The following is a 24,788-nucleotide window of genomic DNA, read 5'->3' as shown; positions in this document are numbered from 1 at the left end:
TTGTATCCACTCATCTATTGATGGGCACTTGGGTTGTGAGGCCATTCATTTTAAATGGAAGAGAGAAATGGGGCTCAAGCTAGAGGAAGAGGTAGGGTTGAGAGAGTTTTTTAAAGATAGGAGAAATAACACATTGGTGCACTGATGGAAAAGATCCAATAGAGAGGGAAACGTTGAAGATTCAGGGCTAATGGGCTCTATCTAGTAATATCATGAATATCTACATCATATTGAATGCTTGTATGCTTTAGGTTTTTATATGTTATTCATTCTTTAACACATAAGTATGTATTATAGGTTTCCCATGCTTTTCTAAAGTTCGCATTTTACCATTTTAATGTTACAGAAGACCTACATCAGTACTGAACCTGTTTTTCCCAACCAAAAGAAATCTGAAGAGGATTTTTGCTTTTATAAAAAAAAAAAAAAAAAAAAGGTGCACCTCAAGCAGCAAGAGTGGCACCACAACCTCCTTCTTTAGGAACCACATTCTGCATCTCAGCACCCAGCTGCCATAGCTTTGACTGTGTCTGTATCTGAATTTTATCTAGATTTACTTTCTCAGCAAGATGTATCCTAAGGTATCAGAAAAGCCTAAGAGAGCTCAGTGTTAAACTGGGTATAATTAAGTGTTTTGGTTGTGGTGAAGGAAATAAAGGCATTGGATGTGCATCGAATTTTGGGTCTGGGAATGCTCAAAAATGTTTCCGTATAAATTAATGGTAATTGCTTCTTCACTTTACACCATTTCGGTTTATAAAAGATTTCATATAAATGCTCTACTTTGGAAATGCAAGGGAAATCTGTCTGGTTCCCATTTTACCCATGAGGAACTTGAGACTCAGAGAGATTGGGTCCTGTTCTAGGTCATCCAGTGAGGATAAAGAAGAGCTGAGAGTCAGAGGACACCGAACACTCCTCTGGCTGTGGAGCTTCTTGAAGGGGCACACTTACTATTTTACATCATCCCTGCCTGAAGGAAGAGTGTGTGTGCTTTTCACAACCACCACCAGAGACCTGAGTCCTTCTGCTGCCTTTTCTTTCTTAAACCCTGGACAGGAGCAATAGAGAAGGGGCCATGGCATCTGGAGATGAATAGTAAGGACCTACAACCAAGATTACTCTAACCAGCAAAGCTCTCTTTTAGAATTGAGGGTCAGATAAAGAGCTTCCCAGACAAGACAAAGCTCAAAAAGTTCATCACCACAAACCAGTATTACAAAAAAAGTTAAAGGGTCCTTATAAGAATAAGGAAAAAAAGATTTAAAAATGTGACTAATCAAATGGCAATAAATACATATCTATCAACAATTGCTTTAAATACAAATGGATTAAATGCTCCAATCAAAAGGCATGTGGTGGTTGAATAGATAACAAAACAAGACACTTACATATACTGTCTATAAGAGACTCACTTAAGATCCAAAGACACACAGACTGAAAGTAAAGGGATGGAAAAAGGTATTTCACGAAAATGGAAACAAACAAACAAACAAACAAACAAAAAGCAGGGGTAGCAAAACTAATAGATTTTAAAATAAAGGCTATAACAAGAGACAAAGAAGGACCCAGCAATTTCACTTCTGGGTCTATATCTGAAGAAACCCAAAACACTAAATTGAAAAGACATGCATCTATATGTTCATTGCAGCATTATTTACAATAGTCAAGTTATGGAAGCAACCTAAGTGTCCATCAATGGACGAATGGGAAAAGAAGTGGAGCATATCTACACAATGGAATATGACTCAGCTATATATATAAAAAAAGAATGAAATCTCGCCATCTGCAACAACATGCATGCACATAGAGAGTATTATGCTAAGTGAAATAAGTCAGGCAGAGAAAAACAAATGCCAGATGATTTCACTGAGATGTGAAATCTACAAAACAAAATAAACAAACAAGCAGAACAGAAACAGGCTCAGATACAGAGAATGTTTGGACAGTTGCCAAATGGGAGGAGATGGGCAAAAAAGGTGAAGGGATTCAGGAGTACAAATTGGTAGTTGTAGAATCGCCATGGGGATGTGAAGCACAGCATGGTGAATACAGTCAATCATATTGTGATAACTATGTATGGTATCAGATGGGTCCTAGATTTATCCAGGTGATCACTTCATACGTTATTTAAATGGCAAATCACTATGTTGTATACTACCTGAAACTAATATAATATCGCACATCAACTGTAAATGAGAAATTATTTTAAAAACCAAACAAACAAAGCAAAACTGTTGCCTAGTTCCCACCTCAGACCAATTACATCAGAATCCCTGGGGTGAGGTCCTGGCTGGGGGGCCTTCTCAGGGGCGCATCCAGGGCTGAGAACACTGCCCTCTGTCTGTTGGTGCGTCCTGGCCGGGAGGGAAGACCTGTGGCTGTGTGTCTGAGCGCTGACCCAGGGGGCCTCAGAGTGGTGGGGCCCCAGGGCTGTCTGGTGAGGAGAGGGCTGGGGGACAAATGGCTGACAGCAGGAATGGCCCTTGAGGACACACCCCTGAGGGTGAGGAGGAGGCTCTTCACCTGGAGCAGTGACTGAAGACCTACCACCAAGTACAGGAGCCTTTAGGGACTGCCTACAGCCAATTTCCCTTAAGAAGGGATTCCTGAATTTAATTTCAAGTTCACTATTCAGAACAGTTGCATCAGCTTTTCATTATTTTTATTGGCCTGTCCCATTGTGGAGATTTTGCTTCTTCATTTGTATTTTTCTGTTTTATTGTGGTGACCTAAGTTGTTATTTTCGCTCTTGTCTTTTTTTTTTTTTTTCCTTGGTCTTATTTTTAATATATAATCTTTTAGCCCACAAACAATGCCACCACATCAATGCCATCACCTGCAAGGAGGTCTGGGCTGGTTTTCTAACTCTTGTTCCATATGTGAGAGGTGGGCAAATTCTAAGTTCACTCCACTTTTCCCCCCTCTTTTTATTGAATTTATTGGGGTGACACTGGTTAATAAAATTATACCATCCATCACCGTTTATCCCCTCTATAGTCTCCTTCCCCTCCCTCTCCTCCCCTCCCTCTGGCAATCACCACACTGTTGTCCATGTCCATGAGTTTTTCCTTTTTTTGCTCAATTCCTCTATCCCACCCCGAGCCAGCTTCCCCCTCCCAGCTGTTCGCTTTCCTCAACTTCATTGAGAAAACGGTTATAAAACAGTGAAAGCTTTTAGTATCTCTTGATCATTACTCTGAGTTTATAAACATAAAACATTTATGGGCCAAGCCCTATATAGGTTGAAAGAGATCCTACTTTTAACATTTCTTCAGAGGCTTTACCAAAATGATACCTCTAAAATTCAACCTAAATAGCATGTTAACCTGGCTATCGCTTCTTTAACTTTTATTTCAGTAGCTTGACATAGCTTTTCTAAAACGACTTTTATTAAAAGCATTCAAGGTGTTATCAAAAGAAACAAACTTTGCTGTAGCTCTAAACTCAAAGCAAACTGTGTTGTGTAGGATTTGACCTAAGGGACATTGAAACATGGATTACATACTAGTAAATATCTTTCTAGATGCAAAATGTTCTTCCTATGATCATCATAATTTCTGAAAGAAAATCTGTGCACAATATCTATTGTGTAGGGGGGAAAGCTGCTGCTTATTGTGGTTTATCATTAGGTCATGGGTGATTTCAGTGTTGTCATGTTTTTGCTCTAGTTAACAAAAAAGAAAAAAGCTGAGGCAAAGTAGACACTAGTTAAGGTCTTTATAGCAAAGCAACTACGTAGAATTCTGGAACAAGTAGAATCAGCACCACCTGGGAATGAGTTAGAAATGCAAATTCTTTGGCTGCCCCCAGACTTGCGGAATTAGAAACTGGGGTTGGGGCCCAAAATCTGCTGTAGCAAACCCTCCAGGTGACTCTCATGCACCCTGAAATTGGAAAACCACGGCTTTAAATAGCACAGAAACCAATCTGGCCAATTTGGCAAGCCTCACGAGATTCATTCTGGGAATAGGTATTTTGTTTGATAAGTTTGGTTTCTCCCCCGTTCATCTGGCACCAAATCAAAACTATACAAGCAGTTCTCAATCTTGTCTGAGGAGCCTTTAAACATGTCTCCCTCCAGATGGGTCTTAGGCATCCAGGGCTTCTGATGTGCACCAGGGCTGGTAAACTGTGCTATATTCAGGTATTCTTGTGGTTGAGACAAGATTATCAACACCTGCCCCTCAATTCTTTGGGTTGTTTCCTGCAAGCCCTGTGAAGCAGAACTCAGCAGTAGTGCCTGCCTGTCCAGATCGAAAGGTGTTTCCTGGGGGCCGGCTTGGCTTGGCTTGCAGGTACCTCTGCAGACCACAGCTACACACAGATATGAGACGCTGCCTCCTGGCACGCACCAGCCTGAGATCCAGCTCCTCAGCTACACATCACACACCAGCTCTGCCACCCGTGCCGGATGCCCAGGGAGAAAATGTGAGTTACACCCTTAGCCTGGTGCACAGAGAAAATGTCGACAAATGCTAGCCGTCCTTATCTTTACCATCTGAAGCATAGGAGTCCCTTCTCATTCAAGCCCACAGAATACCTGCTTTGAAGGCCCATGCTGCTGGTTTTATCTTGAATTCTCCACCCCTGCCTCCCTGCTTTCCTGCAAAGTCCAGGAGAGACCACTCAGGTGGTCTAAGAAATGTTCTAAGCCAGTGGCTCTTAAAATGTGGTGGTGGTGGGTGTCAGCAGCATGAATGTAACCTGGAAACTTTTTAGGAATGCAGACTCCTATTAGCAGAAAAATTATAATTAATAAAGAGGGCAGGAGGAAACTTTTGGAGGTGATGTGTATGTTTATGGTGGTGATGGGTCCCCAGATAACTACTTATCTCCAAACTCATCAGGTTGTATATATTAAATATCTACAGATTTTTGTATGTCATTAGACCTCCATAAAGTGGTTATATATATATATATTTTTTTTTTATTGATTTTTTTTACAGAGAGGAAGGGAGAGGGATAGAGAGAAACATCAATGAGAGAGAAACATCGATCAGCTGCCTCCTGCACACCCCCTACTGGGGATGTGCCCCCAACCAAGGTACATGCCCTTGACCGGAATCGAACCTGGGACCTTTCAGTCTGCAGGCCGATGCTCTATCCACTGAGCCAAACCGGCCAGGGCCATAAAGTGGTTTTAAAAAGAAAGAAATGCCAAGTGTTGGGCTCCACACCAGAACTGCTCTATCAGAACTCACGAGCTGGGACCCAGCCATCCCTGTGTGATTCCGGTGCCTGCTCACAGTGGAGAAGGCCGGCCATCAGCTCTTGCCTCTCCACTGTTAGAAATGCAGAACCGCAGGTCCCAACCCGGCCCAACGGAATGAGAATCCTCAGGTCGTTGGGATGCACATGAGAATTTGAAGAGTTTTGCTTTAGGCTCTCGCCCGTGATCCCTTTCCAATTGAAACACCAGAAATCTCAGCTTCTCAGCTCTCCACAGAAATGCCATCACAGGACAATACTTTAACATCCGAAACAGGTGCATAGAAGACCTTCCTGTATCTGTGGGAAACAATTTCTGCTGCCACTCACCACCCCCTTGGTTAAAGATTCATCCTGTCAGTTTTCTTAGAGTTTAGAGCAAGCGCGTGTGCTTTTTAAAGAGAAGTTGAAAGTATGAAACTCATTATACACAAGTTGCCAGGACACTTAGATTTCTACTTCAATTCTAAGAAATATTCTTTGTCTAGATTCTCTCGCACAGCTCTCCCTTCTCTTCCTTAAAGCGATCTTTGTGTTTTAAGTACCGTTTTAACAATTCTTTTGTGGCTGCGTTTTTTATTGTAAGTAGCCTTCACTATTGTGTGAGGGGATAAGTCAGGGGTTCTCAACCTTGGCTGCTCATTGGAATCACCTGGGAATCTTTCTAAAATCCTGATTTCTGGGCCTCATCCTCTGGAAATTCTGTTTCTTTGTTATGGGGTGGGGCCACAACATTAGTAACAAAGAAACAGAATTTCCGGAGGATGAGGCCCAGAAATCAGGATTTTAAAAAGATCCCCAGGTGATTCTCATGTGCAGCCAAGGTTGAGAACCACTGGGACAAGGGGTTGATAAGTAAGTGTGCGTGATGCCTGTATCAAGCACAGGGGTTTCAAGTTGAAATTTCTCCTGCTCTCGGCACTCTCCTGGCAGCTCTCCCCCACAGCTGTAATTGATATGGCCTCAGATAACATATATTTGTTATTTGTCATTATAACTAATATCGTGGGTTGCCCAATATATTATGAGTTAATGTTTGTAAAGTGCTTGAACAGTGTAGCAACATAGTCCATACTCAAACTATTATTATTACCACACCACTATTATTGTCATTGTTTATGTATACTTATGTGCCATTCCTACTGGACTGTAAGCTTCCGGGTGGTAGAGGGTGGGCCCTGTTTATTGTTGGGTTCTCAAGTAAGCCTGGTCTATGTTGCACTCACAAGAGGCTCTTACGGATAGCATTAATGAGAGTAACTTGGAGAGTGCTTTGAAAAGGAAGACATGACTTACTGACATTATGGGAGCATCGAGTCTCAGCCAATCCTAACCAGAAAGAGAAGCTGTTGTGCTAACAAGAGTGGCACATCCCTTAGCCTCAGTCCCAGAGGCATCAGGGAAAAACAAAAAAAAGGGAAGTGAAGGAAGGATAAAATGTCACCAAAGTTGTTAGTGAAACTCAGTTCAGAAGAAACTGTGACCAAAACCAAAATGGAACCAACTGGAAATGTTAATGGTCCTTTTTAGTAAGTCACAAGAATTTGAAGAAAGGCTATTTTCATAAGTAGAACAATTTCATTTTCCATAGACCCTGGAAATGAAGATTTAGATGGCTTCTTTTACATAGTCTTGGTCAACTTCGCACCTCTTGGGGGAGAAAGCAGTGTGGTTTCGCCTTCAGTCACTTCTGTGGGGGAAAAGGGATAGTCTTAAGTCTTTGTTTACAAGAGCAAAACACATTGGATGTCATATGTGGAGTCATCTGACATAGTATTCTGGAAAAAACAAATAGTTCAGGCAAGAGAAGAAACTTGAGCAGAGAATCAGGTTTGCCTGGTGTGTAGAAGCAAGTTCATGGCGAAACGGATGAAGCCTGAGATTCAAGGCCCTCCCTTAGGCCCAGCCTCTTCCAAAGCCCAAGAGGGGCCCTTGGGAGTTGGTGCTTATAACTTGGCACCAGCAGTCCTGAATGGGCTTCCCAGAGTGCAGATATTTTCAGGCTTAAAAACAGGAGCTACTGAGGAAATGCCTGTCTCTTTCTGTAGCTCTTGCTTTGCAGATTTACTTTTTTTTTTTTTTTTTTTACAGAGAGGAAGGGAGAGGGATAGAGAGTTAGAAACATCCATCAGAGAGAAACATCAATCAGCTGCCTCCTGCACACCCCCTACTGGGGAAGTGCCCGCAACCAAGGTACATGCCCTTGACCAGAATCGAATCTGGGACCCTTCAGTCCGCAGGCCAACACTCTATCCACTGAGCCAAACCAGTCAGGGCCTGCAGATTTACTTTTTACAATCATTTAGCTCTGCCTCGCCAGGTGAGGCGATGCAACAGCTGGGGGATCTGATGGTGAGGAAGAAGGTCCCCGGAGAACTGCTGGGAGGGCGATAGATCCCCGAAGCTGAGTTCAAAGTGATGAGACGTAGGTACCAGGATGTTTTATTTCGAGGATTACCATTGTCCTTCTAGGGTAGTGCTTCTCAGCCATAGGTGAGAACCACTACCCTAGACGTCCCCCCCCCCCCCCCCCCGGATGCCCCCAGACATTTGGCAATGTCTGGAGACATTTTTGGTGTCATAAGTGGGTGGGGGTGGGGAGAGCTGCTACTGGTATCTAGTAGGCAATAGGTAGAGGCCAGGAATGTTACTAAATATCCTACAATATACCGGACAGCCCCCCGCCCCCTACAAAGAACTATCTGGCCCCAAATGTCAATAGTGCTGATGCTGAGAAATCCTGTTCTTGGGTACTCAGGTCGTCAACATGAAATGATGAGCAAGCAGTAGAAGGTAACTTCTCAAAGGCAGGTTGCAGTTTGATCTCCCCCATAGACCATTGTACAGCACATACCTGGCTCTTTCTTCCTTAGGAAGGTCCACTCCCACCTCCCCACCCGTGAAAAGACAGTGGCTCTAACTAAAACAATGGTGAGAACCTGATTCTAAGGCTGATGCTTGAGAAACAAGGAGCCCTCCTATAGCGGCAGAGAGGGGGCTGGAAATGGCCTCAACATGATAGGAGAATGAAGGTACTGAAGCGGTACTTTGTTGTACAAATCCTGGCCAAAAGACCAGGCTCTGTAACACTGAAATCTACTACTTCCTTCAACAATGGGAATATCAATGCAATGTGGATGAAAATGTCCACACCTCTTTCATGTAGCCCAGCCTCCCCTCCTTCACTGCCTCCTTCCCCTACAAATGCATTCGGTCCTCCCTGCTTCACCAACACACTCCTGATCTGCCACTTTTGTTTCGCTATCAACTTGCCAAAAGGAAGATTGTCTGAGGTTGGCCATCCTCTGCTGCCTCATACACTCCTGGCCTCTCCACTCACCTACTCCATGAGCAAAGCCTTGCTCCCTTCCTTAACTGTGTGTCCTGGAGTCCCCTCTGCTCCCTCATGGATGGCACCATGTCCACCTCCTACCCTTTTGTTTCTCAGTGCCCTGAATAGCAAGGGCGATGGTAGTGACTTCATATTCAGAACTGGGCAAAAACCAGACAAACAGTTCCCAGGGGCCAGGGAGATGGCTAAAGCAGGGCTCCCAGGGAAATTCCTTTGGGCTGGAGTTCTGTTCAGCAGAATGACAACACACGATTGCCATTTTTAGAGCAGTGATTACCAAATGGAAATACCCTATTTCACCAGAGACTGCGAGTCAAAGTCACTAGCCTTACATCTAAATGTCATCCGCATCTTCCCTGTAACCGAGGCTCTGAGAAACAGAAACACATGACTACGTGCGAGGGGATTCAATTCCTGTTTTTTCTTCCTGTTTGTCCTCTGTTAGAATAAAATAAAAAAAAATACCTAAGAGAAACTTCTTGGTATTGTTACCCTGACAGTATTTTACTATTACATATGTAAAGTTAAAGGAAACAATAAACACTGTTTGAGCTGTTAGCATCAAATGCCATCAGTTTTTAAAAGGCAACTGAATAACATCTGATCACTAAATCTGTATTTGATGGCAAGGATCCCTTCTCTGTGTCTCCAATGTAGGAATTTCCATAAGTTGGTATTAGTAAGCTTTTGTCTAGCATTCATCCATCTATCTATCTGTTGGTTCATTCCTTAGTTCTGTCAGAGAGGAAGTTGGTTTATTCAGAGAGGAAGTTTTGTTTAATTCAGTGACTGATCTAGAACAAACAACAGTTTTATATCCCTTAAGGGGGAAATATAAAAGGGTTGAATGCCAAAACCCTGCCGTCAAAGACTCAAAAGTGGCAAAGTGTGGGAACATTTCATCCAAGCATGGTGCTGATAAGACTTTTCAAGACCAGATAATCTGTCATGGACCTACCAGTTAGATTAAACCTTAAGCCAATGAGAAATTTAACATTTTTTTCATGACTACTTCTCCCTAGATAAAAATATTTCCTTTTGAAAAGTACTATATATTTCCCTTCCTGAATTAAATGCTCGCTTTTCCTGTTTCATCCCATTTGCCTAGCTCCTTCTCGAGAGAGTAGATAGGGATAGATGATGCGTTAGCTACTGAGACTGGCTTTCGTTAACACACTGGCGCTCCTGTAGTGTAATGGATGAGGACTGGGCTATTTTCCATGTTTACTTTCAACACTGGTGAAGTTGATGGTTTCTGTGTGTATAACTGGGTTGGATTGGAGAAGGAACTTTGGAGAAGCTGGTGATGGCCAATGTGATTGTAGAAAGGATGTGTTTCATATCCTTGTTTAGGGAAATGGGATATGATTTATTAATCTGTCCTCTCTACTCAAACCATTCCTCAATCCCCTACAAAAAAAAAAAACACACACAAGAAAACCCACAAAAAAACAAAACAAAAAAAAGGACAATAGATTTTTTGCCCTTTCCCTACTACTTAAAAATCCTTCTTCCTCTTGGCCAGACCTGATTTTGCTCTTCTTTTCAGGCACAGGGATAGAGAGCTTAGTTAAGTTCCGTTTGTCGGGTGGTGAATTATTGTATAGATAATCAGTCAATTCGTCACCTTGAAAATTCAGGAATGTCATTTATATAATGATTAACATGTGTTTTTTTTTTGGGGGGGGGGGGGGATATAGGCTGCCCTTGCTCTTAGGTACATATTGTGGTTAGAACACAACCATTAGCAATGAGCCTTTATCTTTGTATCTTTATTGCCATTGGTCTACTTGTCTTCGTAACTAGAAAATGTATGATGTGGTGCTTCTGCCTTGGGACCATTAAGAGAGTGATTGAGGGGAGGAGGAGAAGGGAAGTGAATGACTAAACAAACCCAGCTCTGACCACGTGCATGACTAAATGAACCCTACTCTGACCAAGCCAATGGCTTCAGGAGTGCTGAAACAAGGAGCATGCCATGGTGGTTCTCATTCCACAAATATTTACTCATTCAAACGAATGGAACCATTTATGAGCCACACATTGGGAAGACACAAGAGCTGACCTCGAGAACTCACACTTAGGACTCCCCCAAACTGGGCCCAGCAATCATGCAGTAAAGACCTAAGACTCATTTTCCAGCCAGCAGCTGCACCCTCTTTTCACATGAAACAGTGGGTGGAGTTATTTTCTACACTTCCTAAGCCTCAATTTGCCTCTATTAATAAACTATAAAGGGATAGAATCAAAATGACTTAGACAAAAGAGGGGGTTTATTGGAAGTCTCATATAACAGAAAGTTCAACAACTCAATCACAGGAAGGGCAGGGAAACCGGCGAATCCATTTCTCTCTCATCTCTTCTCCCATAATCTTTCACTCGCTAACTCTCTGCAAGGAGGCTTTCCTCTCTCTCCCAGATTGGGGTCCTCCCCATGATGGTGGTGCCATAGCCACAGTTTCCCTTTCCATCCCACCCTCTCCTTCTCTATCTCTTTGGTGAGCTCAGTCCTCTACTGACCATCAAATGTTGGAGTTTCTTTCTTTCTTTTTTTTTTTTTTTACTCATTCCACTATTTTATTCATCACCAAAAGAAAGAAAAATGACTTCATCTTGACACCCAAGGAAAAATGTCACACTTCAAATAACTATATATTGCACTATAAAATTTTAAAAACCAGATTAAAACAACACTGAGTTATCTCTAGCCATATGATGAAGAGAAAAAACTTTCATGTTAACTAAATTCAAGTGGAAAGATTACTTCTTTTTTTTTAAGGCTCTCTCCTAGGACCTCTTATTCCCTCCCTCAGAGATCTCATTCATGGCCGCAACTTTAATCACCAACTCTGCTTAGAGGATTCATACATTTATTCTCCAACACAGACTTTTCTCCAAACTGTAGGCCAAATGCCAACTAGCAGCTCCTCTTGGGTATCTCAAAGACATCTGAAACTTGCCTCTTCTTTCTTGCTAACGGAATCCCCATGTTGGAAGCGGCAATGTACCCAGCTGAGAAGATTACATTTTCCAGCTTTCCTTGCAGCCAGGGATGGACAGAGATGTTTGCAGAGGTGATTAAGATGAGCTTCTAGGGAAAGTTCTTGACGAAAGGCTGACTCAGCTGGAAGTTTTGCCATTTTTGCCCTCTGCCTCTCTTCTCCTTCTGCCTGGAATGTGGGTGTCATAATTGGTGTCGCAGTGGTCATCTTGAGACTATGAGGACAACTTGAAGAGGTTGGCTAGCACTAAAAATGGCAGAGAAATGGTGGAAGGAGTGTGGGAGAAAGATGCCTACTTTGTATCTAAGGACAACTTTTAGGTGAGAAATGACAAATTTCTATCATATTGAAGCCAGTCCTATTTCAGGTCTCTATAACTAGAACCAAACACAATTCCCAACACGGATAACGGCCTCTTCCGGTACCTCCATCCTCATCTGGCACCAGATCGCCCTCCACCTTCTCTAATCACACTGCCCTCTCTTTTGTACTCACCATGCTTCTCCTGCCACTTATTAGTCTGACGTGCCACGTCCAGTGTCTGGATCTCAGCTCAGTCATCACTTCCTCAGGGAAGCTATTCTTTTTTTTAAAAAATATATTTTATTGATATTTTTTACAGAGAGGAAGAAAGAGGGATAGAGAGTTAGAAACATCAATGAGAGAGAAACATCGATCAGCTGCCTCCTGCACACTCTCTACTGGGGATGTGCCCACAACCAAAGGTACATGCCCTTGACCAGAATCGAACCTGGGACCCTTCAGTCCACAGGCTGATGCTCTATCCACTGAGCCAAACCAGTTAGGGCTGGGGAAGCTATTCTTGACCTACTTCATCAGGCCAATTCCCCATCACAGGTTCTCAAAGCACCATTGGAATTTGTCTAGTGTCCCTCCTACCAGATTGTAAACTCTGAGAAGGCAGGGACTGTGCCCTTTTCTTTAATTACCATTGTATCCTTTTTACCTAAGCACAGATTTGTAATAGGTCCTCACTCCTAAAAAGAAAAATGTTGGCTAAGTGAATGAACCAGAAAGAAGTTACTCAGGCCTCTCTGGTCCACATTTTAAAAATCCTAGGAAAGCCCTAGCTGGTTTGGCTCAGTGGCTAGGGTGTCTGCCTGCAGACTGAAGGGTCCCAGGTTCAATTCCAGTCAAGGACCCATGCATCGGTTGCAGGCTCGATCCCCAGTAGGGGGTGTGCAGGAGGCAGCTGATCAATGATACTCTCTCATTATTGATGTTTCTAGCTCTCTTCCTCTCCCTTCTTCTCTGAAATCAACAAAAATATATATTTTAAAAATCTTAGGAAAGAATTGTGACTGGTTTAGCTTCCAGCTGTGGACATCTAAAAAAATTTTTTCCAAACCTGTAGAGAATTTTTATAAGTTTACTTGAGCCAAACTGACAATATATGCTGCGAAACAAGACCTCAACTTCAGTGTCTTTTATGAATTTGAAATTAAGGAGGGGACTTAAGATAGATTACCTAATTGCTTAAATCAAGTGAAGATAGATTACATGAAGGTAAAAGAAAGGGGAGGGTGCAGGAGGGATCAGATTACAAAATAGTTAAGATGATTTATTCTTCTGAGGGTGGTTAAGTCTTAGGAGGGATCTGACAAGAAGCATTTCAAAGGTGTGCACAGGAACACTGGACAGGGCTTGCTTAGGTTAAAGATAACTCTTTTACTGAAGCTGTTATATGCCATGATCTGCCCTGTTAGGAATTTATAATCAGATCATCCTGTGAAGTTACTGCCCATAGAATCCCCCACCTTTTTTTTCCCATCCACACAATTTAGGGCAGTGATGGCGAACCTATGACACGCGTGTCAGAGGTGACACGCGAACTCATTTTTTTGGTTGATTTTTCTTTGTTAAATTGCATTTAAATATATAAAATAAATACCAAAAATATAAGTCTTTGTTTTACTATGGTTGCAAATATCAAAAAATTTCTATATGTGACACGGCACTAGAGTTATGTTAGGGTTTTTCAAAATGCTGACACGCCGAGCTCAAAAGGTTCGCCATCACTGATTTAGGGTCAAGTTTCCACCTCAGGATTGTGGCCAAGAGCAGGGCCTATAAGAACATGGAAGCCCCCATTCGAATCACACGACTGAAGCAGGGAAAAGAACACTCCCAAAAGAAGGGAAAGTGGATAGATTCATGTAACAGTGTCCACCCCTTTAAGGCCATTCTTGATGTTTAGTGTGAGCTGATTATACCTGGAGGGGAAGGCAGATTCACAGTATAACTTGGCTCAGGTCCTGCCTGCCCTGGGAGAGGACCTGGTCTCCAAACTTTAATGACAATAAAAATGAAAAACCTTGTTTTATCCAATTTTATGACTTCCATGTAATTCAACAAACACTTAAAATATAAGCTCTTCCATCGGCCTGTGAACCAAATGTTTCTGGGTTTGATTCCAGTCAAGGGCACATGCCTACATTGCAGGCTCGATCCCCAGTAGGGGCATGCAGGAGATAGCAGATCAATGATTCTCTCTCATCATTGATGTTTCTATCTCTCTCTCCCTCAATAAAAATATATTTAAAGTATGCTCTTCACTTTACTCAAAGCCCCTCCATTTCTGGTCCCTGCTGACCACCTCTCTGACACACCATCCCTTTCATTTTGTCCTGCCTTCACTGAATTCCAGCCACCCTAGCCTCCTATTTGTCAATGCCCAAGCTGAGCCCTGCCTCAGGGACTTTGCACTGCTATTCCCTCTGCCTGGAACTCTCTGCTCCTAGGCAAGTTTGGCTCCTGAGGAAGCTGAGCCAGACGGCTACTGTGAACACTTCTGCAGCTTGTGCACTGCACAGACTGAGGGCTGCCCGCCAAGCTGTGTGCTCTGAGGAAGAAGTGCATTTTCCTTCACCAAAGAGCATCCTATGGCAAACCCAAGGGTCCTTGGGGCTCTGGACACAGGGGAGAGATCTTTATCTAATCTATACTCAAGTCATGTAAGGCCCATGGCTAGATGGCCTCCTTATCACAGCTGGAAATTTTTCTTCTCTGCTGGATGATGACCCTGTGGTTGAATTGACACTGGAGTTGAAAACCTTGAAACTGACTGAAGATGAAAGAGAGAGAAAGGTAGTTCTGGCTCTGCCTTGTGTCCCTGCTCTTTTGGTCTAGTCACTCCTTCACATCATGTACTTCTTTGTCCCACAGTATATGCTGAGCTCCTATCATGTGTTCAGGAGGAATTGATGGTGACTAGACTCTGCCCCTTGGTAAATCAGTCTAGGAGAGAAATACAAATCAAATAACCACACCAACAACATGTAACATTGAACTGTGATAAGCCCAGGAAGGAGAGATCAGTGAAACTTGCAGAGCTCATGGTGGAGGATTTGACCTAGGTGGGGTGTTGGGAAGACTTCCTTGAGGATGTTACTCAACAGAGAATGGAAGGGTAATGATTGGGCAGCGGAAGAATGGGACCTGATGTAGAAGGTAGACTGGTCCAGAGAAGAATAGAGCCCTGGTTCCTGAGGCCTGGGCTCAGCTCTGAGTTCATGTCACTCTAGTGCTCAAGATGTTTCAAACACTGCTTTTTGGCTTTTAAGAATGTGTTGTTATTCATCACTGAGGTAACATCTGCAGATCATTCTGGTAAGTCATCTTTCAGGGCCCAAGTAGCGTGAGAGTCAGTGGTGATTTGGAGCAGGCTCCTTTCTGCTTGCAAGAGCTGACTGCACATCTCTTCCCAGCTCCACATTTAGTGACACCACATTGGCAACTTGAAGTTGGTCATAGTGGGAGTATTTACACCAGAGAAATTGGCAATCAAATCAGGGCTTCCCCTCCCCCTCTTCTTCCTTGGAGTGTCACACAGCTCACAGCAGGAGATAGTAGGGTCTAAATATGTTTCTCTGGCTTCCGTTGCACAGTGCTTTAGGCTGTGCGGAAACCATTTTAAACATTTACTAACATGTCAGTGAGCGTGAACCAACTCTCATTGCCCTAGAGAAGTTACCCAGTTTCCCACAGTGGTTCTCAACCTTCCTAATGCTGCGACCCTTTAATACAGTTCCTCATGTTGTGGTGACCCTCAACCATAAAATTATTTTCATTGCTACTTCATAACTGTAATTTTGCTACTGTTATGAATCGTAATGTAAATATCTGATAAGCAGGATGTATTTTCATTGTTCGCGACCCACAGGTTGAGAACCGCTGCCATAGAGTCACGAGTTGTCTTGAAAAGGTGAGTGACATGGTGGCCTTTGGATCCTGCCTGAGTAGCTGGGAAAAGATGCTGCTGATCTGCCTGAGATGGAGTGTGATTTCTGTTACTCATGAGTGTTTCCTGGCAACTGACTTTCAAGAAGCAGAACCTCATAAATGATGCAATTTGAGGGTGATGGAAGTGGTTGGACCTGGCCGCTCAGCACTGCTTGCTGACCCCACCATGGTCAGAGACTATTACCAGGTGCTAGGAACAAATGATAAAGGCACTCAAGACCTCTTCCCTCCCCTCTGAGAACTGGCAGTTGGTTAGCATCCACAAGTACAAACTATGTATGTCATTCCGATCCCCTGCTTTCTACCACCCTAGTGGTTAAGGAGGGCTTAATTCAGATGACAAGTCTGAGAACAGGGATTATCTTAGTCATCCTCGTATTTCTCATGGTTTCTAACCCAGAGCCTGACACAGACAATCTCTCACTAATGTGCCCCATGAAAGAGAACCCAGAAAGTTTACATAGTTAGATCGCCTCCTCACCCCCGGCCTTTGATCATCCTTATGACTTGCTTTTCTGGCAATGTTTATTTATTCTGCTAAATTCATCTTGGGGGGACCTCTGAGAAACTGTCCCTAATCCCTGGAGACTGGGGGTATGCCTGCAGGGCATCCCCAGTATCTGTACTCCCAGATTATTTTGCTCACCCCATCTACTATGAGGGTCCATATCTCATTTATCCTTCCAGCCCCCGTCCTTGGTACAATGTTTGACCCAAAATAGGTGCCCAATAAATAATCAATGAGTGAATAAGGGGCTGAAACTAGTGCAAACAGCAATTTAAATTTCAGGAAAGATTGGAGAAAGCCACACTTAACAAGCTCCTTCTGCATGCCAGACATATGGATGATTGGTAGCAGAAAATGCCACCCCAAAATATGCCACTTCGGCGTAGGATTATTTTCTGTGGTAGCCATTGAGAAGAAGCAGATACAAGAAAAGCTCTCTGTCTCTCCCTATTTGCCTAAAAGCGGGATAGAAATTCCTAAAGGTGTCCCTCTCCCCTCTCTACCAGGAAGGACAGATGTTAATCGCTGCAGACAGCTCTAGACCCTTATCAGCCCAGAGATGGGACCAGAGGACACTACATAATGAACTTTACTAACTAGCCCTATCTTCCATTAGTTCCCCATCTCTTCTTCCCACAATTTGCTACCCTAGAAAATCAAAGTCCTTTCCTTGTCACTTCTCTAAAAGCATATTGTTCTTTTGTTAAGATGCTATATAAGCCCAAGTTTTAACCACCCCTTTGAGTTTCTCATTACTGGGTACTCCCACGTGTACATACAGTGCACATGTTAATAAAATTTTGTTAGTATTTTTCTTGTTAATCTGTCTTTTGTTAGTCTAATTTATAGAGCCCCAGTTATAGAATTTAAGAGGGTAGAAGGACAAAGATTTTTTTCGTACTCTATATATTAGTGATGGTGAACCTTTTGAGCTCAGCGTGTCAGCATTTTGAAAAACCCTAACTTAACTCTGGTGCCATGTCACATATAGAAAGTTTTTGATATTTGCAACCATAGTAAAACAAAGTTTTATATTTTTGATATTTATTTTATATATTTAAATGCAATTTAACAAAGAAAAATCAACCAAAAAAATGAGTTCGTGTGTCACCTCTGATACACGTGTCATAGGTTCGCCATCACTGCTATATATAATACAATGACCATACATACTTTCTCTCCTTTAATCCTTACAAGAACCCCATGAAGTAAAGTCTACTATTCCCATTTTACAGAGAAGAAACTGAAGATCAGAGTTGTTAAATAATTTACCAAAAGTCACCTCTCACAGCAGAAGAAGATAGTATCAGAGTCCAATTATGATTTCCTGCCTTCCTCTACACAGTGATTTAGGCTGTGCTGGAACCAGAGTACTCAATGGCCACAGTTAAAAACTGTTTAGTCAAAGGATCCCTTTCTCTGCCTTTTTCCTTGCCTCCAACATCACAAGCTTCATCCTGGGGCAAGTCTGTCTGCACATGGATTCAATTTAAGCTGATGGGACACCGGGTTTCTTTCCGTTGCACTCCTCACAGCTTTTCAGGAACATTTTGCTATATTCTGTTCAGTCCACGTTCCTTAGATTTATGGAAGGGGAACATGCACCCAGAAGCTAATGGAGTTGTAATTATCTTCTGCTGAAACTCTTGGCCAGTATGTCTTAGAGTTTAGTTCCAGGACCACCTGCATCGGAATTACCTGGGGTGTTGGATAAGATTGTTTCTCATCCCTGCCCCAGGGAGGTCTCTGGATAGGAGCCTAAAATCTGCATCTTAACCAGGTACCCCCTGGCTGAATTTTTTTTTAGGAGCTTTCAAGGACCTGTTTAAAATATAGTTAAGTGCACACATCTTAAGTGTACAGTTAGAATTTTTATATAATAACACGTTTTAAGCTGCTGCATCACTATCACCCAGAACAGGATAGAGAAGGAAATTTTCCTCTAAATCTTCCCAGAGGTGACTACTAACTTGGCCATTACCATGGACTCATTTTGCCTATTCTTGAAGCTCACAGACAGGGAATCATACAGAATGCTTTTTGTGTCTGTTTTCTTTTACTCACATTATGTTTTTGCAACTTATCCATGTTGATAGGTGTAATAGTAGTTTGTTCCTTTTTTGTTGCTGGTGATACTCCATTGTGTGAATACAGCCTGATTGATTGATCTATTCCCTTATCATAGATCACTTAGATTGTTTCCAGTTTTTGTCTATTATGAATGAAGCAGCTATGAACATTCTTGTGCTGGTCTTTTGGTGGACATAGGCACTCATTTCTCTCGGGTAATTACTTAAGGTATGAAATTGCTTCAGGCTTAAGGTTTGACTGCGAGAGGTAGGTGGGAGTTTATATACAACCATAAGCAAGAAATGCAGTGTTGGGGCCGCGTGTTAGCGATCACCACCCAAAAAGAAGAAAGTGTCGGCCGGGGCACTCAGCTACTGCTTCTAGCTCGAGTGTTCTCGACAGGTGACATTGGTTGTATGAAAAATATCTTAGCAATTACAATGGTTTGTGGCTCTGAGTTCCACTGATATACAATAATGTCACGGGAGAAGGGTCATTAGGAAAAGAGTACATGACAAGTCTCCTTTGGGAGGTGATAATGCAAACAGCTTGAGTAAATTGGTCTCACTAAACCTAGATGTTCTCATATCTCCAAAATCAGGAACCTAAGGTGATGACCTTGCTTTTTGGTCAAGGAAGGTATCTTGGGAATAAGCAATGCTACCCAGCATGCCCTTAGGAAAAGACAGCTAAGATCCTGCTGTATGTTGGGAGGAATTGGGGCTTGTAGGTACAGACACAATCATATTCCGAAAGGACAAGTAAATGACTAGAGTCTACAGAGATCTTGTTCTAATCAATCAGCAGCCAACTGGCCCAGGAGAAGAAAAGTGTCTTTTATTAGCACCTTTTGTTGAGGGAGGAAGTGATGAGGTCTCCACTGGCCCTGCTGGGCGTCATGTAAGATCAGATCTTGCATGGAGGAAGCTCAGGAACCACAATACAGCCACCACATCGAGGCTTCCTCGGCACCTCGGTACCTCAGCACCCACTGTTCTCCTGTAACTCTGGCGTGATGTTTCCGCCCCAGTAGGCCTTCTCTTGTGAGCAAATGGAAGAAAGTAAAATATCTGGAAAGAATGAATGCGTCATAAAGGAAGCGGACGCCATGAATCAAGCCAGGGGGAGATGCACGCAGCCCTTGGACATCAGGCAGGAGGACCCTGCAGGTCTTCTTAACCCATGTTCTCTGTAACCCAGGTCTCTGGTGGGCAGTTCTCCGCTTGCTCCGCGGGGGGGGGGGGGGGGGGGGGGGGTATGGTGTATGGTTAGTGCATCCCAGGAAGCCCCAGGCGCTGACTGCAGCCCTGAACCACACAACGGCAGTATAATACAGCAGCCAAAACCACTTATAGCCTGTTTGGTCTTTGTAAGTGTTATATGCTTTATACCCTTTCTTAAGCTTTCTGTGCCTCAGTCTCTTCATCTGCAAAATGGGGGTGATAATAATGGTACCTGTCTCACTAACTAGTCAATATGTAAAATGGTCCCTATCTCATGACAGAAGCTTGGCACAGTCTCCTCTGAGCCTTGGCCTTTACTATTACTTATAACAGATACCTGCCCTCAAACTGCTCCCACACTAGGAAGGGTAGGTACCACCTTCTATTTCCTATTCAACTAAAAGGTTGACAGGCAAATACAACTTGAATAACTTTTGCCTGTTCCTCTCTAGACTCCAGGCAGGGATATTCCTGCCCCCTGGGGTTGTCACTTCTTGGCTGACTCACTTTCCCTCTCCCTCTTCTCTTCCACTCAGCAGCCCTGCTCCAGAGGGGGAGGTGTCATAACCACTGTCCGCGGGGTGGGGGTGGGGCACATAGCTAAGGAAATTTTGATTGAGCCAGTGACTCATGAGTCACTATACTTTGGCACAGCACGATGATGTCACAGCACAGACCGGGAGCCCAAACTCAGGTCTGCTTGGCCAAGAAATGGAGCTGCTTTTACATGAGTGATGCCACAGAGCCGTGGAGGTGATCGTGGCCATGCACACCACATTCTCTCCCTTTGTTTTTTAAAAATATATATTTTGTATTGATTTCAGAGAGGAAGGGAGAGAGAGATAGAAACATGAATTATGAGAGAGAATCATTGATCCACTGCCTCCTGCATGCCTGCTCCCCGACACGGGTTTGAGCCCACAACCCAGGCATGTGCCCTGACTAGGAATCCATCTGTGACCTCCTGTTCATAGGTTGATGCTCAACCACTGAGCCACACATGCTGGACGTACAATCTCTCCCTTTCCATTTTGTTAAAAGGATTATGATGAGCCAGGCTCATTCCAACACAGGTTGGGTTGGTTCATCATGTTGTTGGCGTGGCTTTCGTTTGGGTATGTAGCCAATACCCAAATATCCTTCTGCCTTTCCGGAAAGCCATTCAATCATTTATGCTGAGCACCAGGTTGAGTTTCCAGGCAACAGGCTCTGCAATAGAGATTTGCATACAAATTAACTGAGGAGTGCTCTCAAGATCAACACCTGAGGGGGTGAGAGGGAAGCAGGATAGACAGAGGGAAAAGTCGAACTTCAGTGCTGTCACAACAAAGGTTTTTGCTGATGTCACAGGGGCTCTGGAACAGAGAATGGCCCTTTAAACCTGGAGCCTGGGCAGGCTTTATACACCCAGTGCACCATTGGCTACAGGCTGCTCTGGAAGGGGCCAGGGGCCAGGGTGAGGCGGCTCCTTCTAGGCCAGGGCAAACTCAGCTGATGCACTGCCAGCCACTGGCTGCCAACACTCTGGGCAGCTGGGTAAGGAATGCCCCATCCTGAGAGAGAGCTGGACAACATACCTCAGCATCCATCACACTGAGCAAGGGCATTAGACCTTTTTGCCTTTTACCACCTGTTCACATCCTTCCTGTTCTCTAAGATCTGCAGAGTATAATGGTGAAGATTTAGGTTTTGGAGACTGAGAGACTCATGTTGAAATCGTATTTCTGCCGTCTGTTTAACAATATTGATAGAGTGTATTCTAGATGCTGTTAAGGTACTAAGGATACAATGGTGATAACCCCCCAGTCTCCGGAGCTTATATTCCATATATGATATTATATAATATCTATATATATAAAAGCCAAGCAACGGGAATGCTGGGACAACCAGAATGACTGGAACGACCAGTTGCAATGATGTCCACTGTGGCAGGCCAACCAGCCTGATTGGGGAGCGGCCCCTCCCCCTGGATGGCCCCTCCCCCTGGCCTGCCCTGCCCCCAATCAGCCCCCCACCCCGATCGGGGACGGGGCCGGCTGGCCAACCACCCGTGTCCACTCCCCCCCACCAGCCTGGCCCTATCGGCCCCTATGGGGGGGGGGTGTACAGCCAGACCCCAACTGTGCACAAATTCATGCACTGGGCCTCTAGTATATACTATAATATTATAATACTAAGAGGCCCGGTGCACAAATTCGTGCATGGTTGGGGTTCCTCAGCCTGGCCGGTGATTAGGGCAATTGGGGCTGTCTAGCCCAGTCCCGATCAGGGCCCATCAGGGCCAGCTGGCTGGGGGAGGGGAAGGAAAGCAGGGGGCTGGGAAGGGATCGTGGGAGGTTGGTCAGCCACAGGAGGGCTGTGGAAGCCCACTGACCACTAGGGGGCAGCTCCTGTATTGAGTGTCCCCTGGTGGTCAGTGCGCGTCATAGCGACCGGTTGACCAGTCATAGCAGTCGCTTAGGCTTTTATATATAGAGCTATATTCTATTGTGATATATTATTTATAACGATTAGTGACATGGAAAACATTAAGTGGGATGTGGGGGTAAGGGAATGGTGGGAGTGCTGTTTTGTGTGAAGGTCAGGGAAGGCTTCTGTGATAAGATGGCATTTGAGCAGAGACATGAAGAGGGGAAGGTGTGGCTGTGCAGTGCAGAGATCCGGGGAGAATGGGTTTCAGATGGAAGGAACTGTAGTGCAAAGGCCCTGAGAAGGGACTGTGCTGGGAGTGTTGGGGGCACCTGGAGGCCAAGGTGTGGGGTGGGGCTGAGGGTGGGGGAAGAAGATGGAGAAGGGGTGGAGGAGGGGTTTCCAGGAGTAGGAGATAAAAATGAGAGGGGTTTATAGGAAATATCCACTACAGGCAAGTCTATGGTGGCGGGTGAATCTATCGAGAGCAGGTTGCCTAGGGCAGGGAGAGGGAAGATGGGGGAGTGATGGCTAGGGAGTGCAGGATTCATTTATGAAATGATAAACATGTTCTCAAACTTGTTGAGATGTTGGCAGCACCACTCTGTGAATATGCTAAAAGCCACACAGTTGTACTTTAGGTAAACTGTATAGTATGTGAATTTTATCTGAAAAAGCTCTCTTAAAAATCAGAGCAGTGGCCCACAGGAGACAGAATCACACAGGGCCTGGTAGGTCTTCAGGATTTGTGCTTTTACTCTGAGGTGGGGCGTTACTAGCTGGCTTTAAGCAGAAGAGTGAAATGATGGGATTTCCATTTGAAAAGATGCTCTCTGTTGCTCAAAGAATAGGCTGGAGAGGGCAGGTGTGGATGCGGGGAGGTGGTGAGGAGCTTGTGATAATCCAGGTGAGAGGTGCTGGTGGCTCCCAGCAGGTGCTGGAAGCTGGGGAGCAAGGAGTTGAATTTAGACACACGTAGATGGTGGAGCAGTCAGGAAGTGCCGATAGGATAATTGGGAGTGGATGTATAAAAGAAAGGAGTCAAAGTTTTTTAGTCCTAACTGTAGAGTGGACTGGCCATTTACTAAGATGAAGACAACTGTGGGAACAACACATTTGGGGGAGAATCCAGTTTGGTTTTTACTAGGTGAAGTTGGAGAGGTCTATTAGAGATGCTGCATAGGCAGATGGGAGTTGTCTAGAGCAGTGGTGGCCAACCTTTCGGACCTTGAGGACCACCAGTGGTCTGCGGACCACCGGTTGGCAACTGCTGGTCTAGAGTTCAGCATGGGAACAGTCTGGGCTGGAGAGGAAATCAGAGTGATCAGCATATTCATGGAATTTAGTCTTGAGACCCTAGGGAAGAGTAAAGACAAAAGTCATGGCCAAGTGTCTGAACCTTTAAGCCTTAGTTTTCCAAACAATGCAAGATCCACTTGTGTAGCTGTTGTGAGTGTTGGCATATGTTCTACAAATGAAGTGCTCAGTGACTCATAGCTCTTTCCCCCTGCCTTTTTCATCTCAGAGTTCCTCAGGAGATGTATTGTCAGCTCAGCATCTTCAGTCTTATTATTTAACTACTTTATCCAACTGGATACAGAGAGCACTGGGTGCGAATCAGCCGCTCTGGTGGGGACATCAGGAGCCTAAAGATCCTGGATCACACTTTCTGTCCTTTGAGGATGTACCTTCCAATGGAGAAAACATAAAGCCCTATCATATCAATCTAATGATAACATATGGCAAATGAAAGGGCTGTAACAGGTGCAATACTGGGCTGGGGGTGGGGAGACATTAATTCAGACTGGAAACATTTGTGAGGACCTCATTAAGGAAGCAGAACATCAGCTGGAGCTTGGGGGTTGAAAGGAATGTGTTGGGGTAAGATGGGGATGGAAAGGAGGGCAACCCAGGCAGATGTGACAAGTGCAGAACCATTGGAGTCTTCTGAGGCTAAAGCATGGTGTTCATGGCGATGGGTCAGAGGGAGCTCAGACTGGCTTGAGTGAGATTGAGAGAGTTGGCAGAGGGCACTTCATTTTAGAAAACTGTACCCTTGGGCACACCCTGAGTTGTCTGGTTTCCAAGAACTGCTCCCCCCTAAACATAGACCTAAGGCCTTTTGGTTCCTCTCACTCTTAAACCCAACACATCAGCTCACCAGTGTCATTGAAAATACCATGTTCCGCTCATCCAATCATGACCTTTTAACCACCTCTTGTTCCCTTCCTGTAGCCTATCTCTTGCTAGCATCTTCAACTAATTTGCCTGTTTGGCTTTCAACTCTATTTTATAATCTCCCAATCCTGGTCATTTCAACAACTTCTTTCTCTTCTATTTCAGGATGTCAAGGTCATGGACAACAATTCCTTAACTGCATATCTCAGTAGCTTTGACTTTGTTGTCACCAGTCTCAACTGGGCCCTTAAGAATACTGGTCCAGCCGAAACCGGTTTGGCTCAGTGGATAGAGCGTCGGCCTGTGGACTGAAAGGTCCCAGGTTCGATTCCGGTCAAGGGCATGTACCTTGGCAGCTGATCGATGTTTCTCTCTCATCGATGTTTCTAACTCTCTATCTCTTTCCCTTCCTCTCTGTAAAAAATCAATAAAATATATTAAAAAAAAAAAAAAAGAATACTGGTCCATTCTTTCATGCATCCCCTTAGCCAGCTAAATTTCCCATCTTCCACTGTGGCCATGCTTCCTCCAATGTTTTGCCTTTCACGCATGCAAACGTATCTATTTCTTAT

At 44.1% G+C, this 24,788-nt stretch overlaps 1 long non-coding RNA gene across 1 annotated transcript in view; it reads left to right on the top strand.

Moving 5' to 3' along the window:
- Window positions 1-4,352: 4,352 nt before the first annotated feature.
- Window positions 4,353-24,788, top strand: part of LOC139019920 (uncharacterized) — a 44,725-nt gene continuing 24,289 nt past the window's right edge. Inside the window, exon 1 of the long non-coding RNA XR_011473169.1 lies at window positions 4,353-4,431. This is a non-coding gene — a long non-coding RNA (uncharacterized lncRNA). The remainder of the gene's footprint in view (window positions 4,432-24,788) is intronic.

Source organism: Myotis yumanensis, unplaced genomic scaffold, assembly GCF_028538775.1.
Source record: "Myotis yumanensis isolate MYYU_CA2020_CCGP unplaced genomic scaffold, mMyoYum1.0.hap1 SCAF_11, whole genome shotgun sequence".
In the NCBI taxonomy this organism is placed as follows: Eukaryota; Metazoa; Chordata; class Mammalia; order Chiroptera; family Vespertilionidae; genus Myotis; species Myotis yumanensis.
This window is presented reverse-complemented; position numbering and strand designations above follow the sequence as displayed.